Here is a 6,147-nt window from a genome sequence, read left to right on the forward strand (position 1 = left end):
ACATTGTTTCGTTCTGCTGTGCATGGGGTTGCTATGAGTCGGTTCCAACTCGATGGCACCTGACAACAACATATGTGTGTCTGTGTGTGTTGTTATTGTTGTTGTTGTTGTTGTTAAGTGCTGTTGAGTTGCTTCTGACTCACAGCAACCCTGATTAGGGTTTTTAAGGAGCAGCTGATGGGTTTTAACCACCAACCTTGAAGTTAGCAGTACAGTGTTTATCCTATAGTGGTATGCAGGAGTTCTGGTGTGGCATTATTGAATGAGTACTGGACTGCTAAAATCAAGGTTGACAGACTAAACCCACCAGTGGCTCCTTGGAAACCCTATATAAAGTGGCTATGAGTCGGAACCTACTCAATGACATTTAACAAGTGCCGTTAAATAGGTTCCGACTCATAGTCACCCTGTATAGAGTTTCTGAGGCTGTAAAACTTTGCAGGGTCAGAAAGCTTCATCTTTCTCTTCTGCAGTGGCTGGTGGGCTCAATAATCTTCTGACCATGTGGTTTGAAGTCCTGTGATTATCCTACAGAACCACCTTGCTATCTTTATATATGTTTCTATGCATGCATATATAAATATAAATACATACACATACGTAAGAATCAGCTTCAAAAATTCATGGAAAAATCCTTTTAAAATTTTTTTGTGAGGATTAGGAGTTAAGTATTTAGGGTTAGGACCATGGTAGGTCTATACTAGGTAGGACTTCATTTAGTGTTAGGGCTATGGTTAAAAGTAGGGTTAGTGTTAGGAGTAGGGGTTGGGTTATGACTAGAAATAAGACTTGATCTAGTTTCACGGTTAAAATTAGGTTCATTTTCGTTTGGTTAATTTTATTCTTGAAATCTATTTTATTTCATGTTCATTTGGAAGTACTGTAACTGTATGAGTCTTACTTTTTACTTTTGAGGTTTTTGATGATGTTGCAACTGATATCTCTGGTTCCCTATTTTCTGTCTCGTTGTCTTGTTTCACTTTGAATACCTCTAGTCTGGGTGATATTGTCATATATGTTAGTCTCAGGTTGTTTTCTGTTGTTGTTGGTTCAATGTTCAAAGAACTCCTTTTAGTGTTTGGGGGTTTTTTTGGTAAGATTGGTGTGGTTTTTATAAATTCTTTTATTTTTTGCTTATCTGAAAATATCCTAATTTCCCCATCATATTTGATGGATGATTTTGCTGGGTATAAGATTCTGACTAAAAACGAGAGATTTCAGTATGGATTGCACCTCAGTATAAATAAAGCAAAAATCCTAACAACTGAGCCAATGAATAGTATGATAAGTGGAGAAATTTTTGATAGCTTCATATGCATGTTAAAATTGGACAATGAATAATAGAATACCACAGAAGAATGGATTAATTTGAGTTACAGTGTTGGAGAAAAATATTCAAAATAAATAGCGTAGTGGTTACGAATCATACTGTGAACCTTAAGGTCAGCAGTTTGAAACTACCAGCCACTCTGTGGGAGATGAAACTTTCTGCTCCCGTAAAGATTTACAGCGTTGGAAAGCCCTTACAGGATCGCTATGGGTCGGAACCGACTTGACCTTGACGGCACTTAACAACCAGAAGAACAAACAAGTTTGCGTTGGAAGAAGTACAGCCAGAATGATCAAAGCTTTGTCTCTCATATTTCAGACATGTTATCAGGAGGGACCATTCCCTGGAGAAGGATATCGTGCTTGGTAAAGTGGAGGGTCAGCTAAAAAAGAAGATGATCCCCCAATGAGATAAATTGACACAATGACAGCAGCGTTGGGCTCAAGTTTAACAATGATTGTGAGCATGGGGCCGGACCAGGCGGTGTTTTGTTCTATTGTACATAGGGTCACTATGAGTCAGAAACAACTCAAGAGCACCTGATGACACCAACAACATATGGCTTTTGCTTTCGAAGTTTTTTGTTTTTTGGGTTTTTTTTGCTTTGCAACTTTTTCTTTCGAAGTTCTATATATGTTGTCCCATAGTCTTCTTGCCTGCATGGTTTCTTCTAAGAAATCAGAGCTAGGCTTATTAATTCTCCTTTATAGGTAATGCTTCATTTTTTCTAAACTGCTCTCAAGATTCTCTCCTTCTCTTTGGTCTTGGAAAGTTTAATTATAACATGTTTTGGTGGTTTTCTTTTGGGACCTACCCTGTATGGAGTTTGCTCACATTTTTAAGTGACGTCTTTCATATTTCATGATGCTAAGAAAGTTTTCTTCCAGAAGCTCTTGGACAATTTTTTTATATTTTTTGTTTGTTTGTTTGTTGTCTCTTCCTATTTTGGAATTCCAATCACACAAATGTTATGGCTCTTGACAATGTTCCACATAAACCTTAGGTTTTCTTCAGATTTTAAATTATTTTTACTGATTGCTCCTCTAGCAGATGAATAATGAGAGACTTGTCTCCAAGCTCAGTAATTTGGGCTTCTATTTATTAAATTCTATTTACATTGATTCAGTTCTACTCCCTAGCATATTATTTAAGCAGGCTACCATAAAAATTATAAATCCAAAACCGTGTACAATTTATTTTACAAACTAGATCATAATGGAGATATTTTCATAGCATCTCGTCTATTTCCTAGAAACTAAAAGCCCATCCTTTCTTTCACCTTCAATCTGATAAATAAGAAAATATCAAGCTGTTCTAAATCAACACTAGAAATTCCTTCTCTATGAGACAAAGCAGAGGATGGCCAGAGATTATCCATTTTAAAAGGAGTTCTCAGTCTGCCAAAGTTAGGAAGGGAAAAGGGAAAGACATACAGCATCAGAGTGTTGTTCACTTTTGATAAGCTGTTGTTGTTATTAAGAGCCATCAAGTTAGTTCCAACTCACGGTGATCCTATATCGGGTCCAAGGAGTGACTGGTGGGTTTGAACCACTTACTTTGCTGTTCAAACTCACCTTGCAGTCCAGTGCATTATCCTGTAGTGCCAATGAATTTAAATTATTGTTTCTCTTTTAGCACACTGACTAAGAGTCTGAGGAAGCCCAAACCAACTGTCAGGGTCTTATGGCTTGCTGAAATTGTTATAAATATCATCAAAAGACTTTAAGCTATATTTATTTGGTTGTAAAACGGGGGAAATAATATGTACACTATAAGCTTGTGTATGGCACTGCAAGATCAGCACTGGACTACGAACCACAAGGTCAGCAGTTCAAACTCACCAGCTGCTTGTTGGAAACCCTATACAGGGTCTCTTTGAGTCACAACTGGCTCTACACACTTAACAATAACAATAAATTTGTACTTAGGAATAAATTACATGTAATGGATAGCACCTATATAAAACAACACAATGCCTGCCATATAGTAGGCACTGGTGTGGTGTTGTAGGATAAGCACTGGACTGGTAATCGCAGAATCAGCAGTTCAAACCCACCACCCCTCTCGGGAACCCTATAAACTGGAACTGACTCAACAGCACACAATATCAACAACAAATGCATTTTACTTTATATTAGAACATTAACTCAGACTTTGAACCTCTAAATGTCTATGTATTATGATATTAAAAACATGGTAATAAATAACTATACAAATACATATTCTGTTCCAAGAATAATCAAACATTGCATGTTAAAACAGTATGACAGTTTTGACTCCTCACATTAACTAAGATTAAAAAGCATGATTCCACCTGTTGGTTCAGATATTAAAGAGCAGAGACTTTGATATGTATGAAGAAGTGGAAGCAATTGTAAACATTGCTAGAAGCAAATGTCTTCATATAGCTCAACTATCTTTAAAAATGGCATCACTTTTAACCAAGATATTCCACTTCCAGAGCTTTATTCATTCTCTATACAAATACATCTTGAATGTCTAAGATCAGTCAGCCACTATAAATCAAGGCTAGGAATTCAGCAGCCAAAAAAAAAACAGACAAAAATATTTGCTTTCCTGGAATGAACTGTCTGTAGGAGGCATGAAGCAATAAACAAACATGTCAAACATCCAGAATGTTGAATGATCACATGTTCTGTGCAGAAAGTGAAGCAAGGATCTAAGTGAGAGAGTGTACTGGTGGTTTGAAGTATAAAAGGAATGAGAAATGGCAGCAATGGAGTTACATTTTAGCAAAAACTGAAAGTTGCAAAGAGGTGAGAGATCTGGAGAAACAGGATAAGTGGCATTCCCTGCCTCTAGATTGGACTTGTCTGTCAGTTTGTCGTACTGTGGTGGTTTGCGTATTGCTATGAAGCTAGAAACTATGCCACAAGTATTTTATATGCCAGCAGGGTCATCTATGGTGGACAGGTTTCAGCTGAGCTTCCAGGTAAAGACAGAGTAGGAAGGAGGAAAGGCAGACAACTCCCAAATGTTTAGCCACTGAAAACCTTATGAATAGCAGTGAAACACCGTCAGATAGCGCCAGAATATTAAATATTGAAACATGATGAATAATACCAGAATATTGTCAGTTATATATAGTGTCAGAAGATGAGCCCCTCAGGTTGAAAGGCACTCAAAATAACAGGAGAGACAAGTTCCTGGAGAAGGACATCATGCTTGAAAAAGTGGAGGGTCAGCAAAAAAGAGGAAGACCCCCACAAAATGGATTGGAACAGTGGCAGCTGCAAGGGGCACAAGCATAACAATTGTGAGGTTGGCACAGGACAATGTTTCGTTGTATTGTGCTAGGAGTCCAAAACAACTCAAGGACACCTAACAACCTGTTCACACTTAAAGTCACTGTTGATATAATTAACTCTAAGTCTGATTAAGGACCTCTGGTAGCGGTAGTGGTTACAAGTAGAGCTACGAGCTGTTAAGTGGGAGAGAGATAAGACTTTCTGCTCTGGTAAAGATTTACAGCCTCAGAAACCCTATGCAAGGTTGCTATGAGTTGGAATCGACTCCATGGCACACTACCACTACCAAGTCTGATTAGATAATGACATTACACTACTATAGATTTTAATTTACATAAGTTTATCTTTAAAATAAATTGAGAAAGGAAAGTATAGAGTTGTAATTTTTTATATTAAATTTCATACTTTCTTTTACCTGGTTCTCTCAATTTATTCCTGTTTTAAATTATCGACTGATGTCATTTCTTTAATCCAATAAAGCTTTGATCCCACCTACTTTTTTGTGCTGTTATTGTTAAATATCTGATGTTTTTATATATTATTGGCCCACAAAATAATTATGTACATATTGTTTTATATAATTGTTTTTAAAATTGCTTTTTAAGAAGAAATAAGCATTTATACTGCATTTATTATCACATAACTCATTATGTTGTTGTTGTCACGTGCCATCGAGTCAGAACCGACTCATAGCAACCCCATGCACAACAGAATGAAACAATGTCTGATCCTGGGCCAACCTCACTACCCCTGCCACACTTGACACCATCAATGATGCCAATCCATGTCATTGGGGATCTTCCTCTTTTTATCTGACCCTCCATCTTACCCAGCATGACATCCTTCTCCAGCGACTGTTTCCTCCTGACAAGATGTCCAAAGTATGAGAGACGAAGTTTAGCCATCTTGGCCTCCAAGGAGCACTCTGGCTGCACTGCTTCCAAAACAGATCTATTGGTTCTTTTGGCAGTCCATGGCACTTTTAGTATCCTCCTCCAACACCATAATACAAAGGCATCAATTCTTCTACAATCTTCCTTATTCACTGTCCAGCTTTCACATCCATATGAGGTTATTGAAAATACCATGGCTTGGGTCAGGCACACCTTTGTCCTCAAGCTGACATCTTTGCTCTTCAACACTTTAAAAAGTTCCTATGCAGCAGATGGGTGCTCTTTATTAGCCCATAAAGATTTGTATTATAATATGGGGTCACTTGCTTCCACCCTAAAGGGCTTAATATGTTTACTTTTTTCTTTTTTTAGGAGCCCTGGTGTGGCACTGTAGGATAAGCACTGGTCTGCAAGGCCGGTTTGAACAGCAAGGTCTGTGGTTCAAAGTCACCAGCCACTCCTTGGAAACTCTATACAAGGTCGTTATGAGTCAGAACCAACTTAATGGCACTTAACAATAACATACATATTTTTGGTAGTGTTGTTGAAAATGTACACAGAAAACCTTTTACCAATTCAACAGTTACTACATGTACATTTGTTGTGCATTCATTCTCACCCCCTCCTTTTCTGAATTATTCCTCTGCCATTAACA

The sequence above is a fragment of the Chrysochloris asiatica genome, unplaced genomic scaffold (genome assembly GCF_000296735.1).
Source record: "Chrysochloris asiatica unplaced genomic scaffold, ChrAsi1.0 scaffold00002, whole genome shotgun sequence".
NCBI lineage: Eukaryota > Metazoa > Chordata > Mammalia > Afrosoricida > Chrysochloridae > Chrysochloris > Chrysochloris asiatica.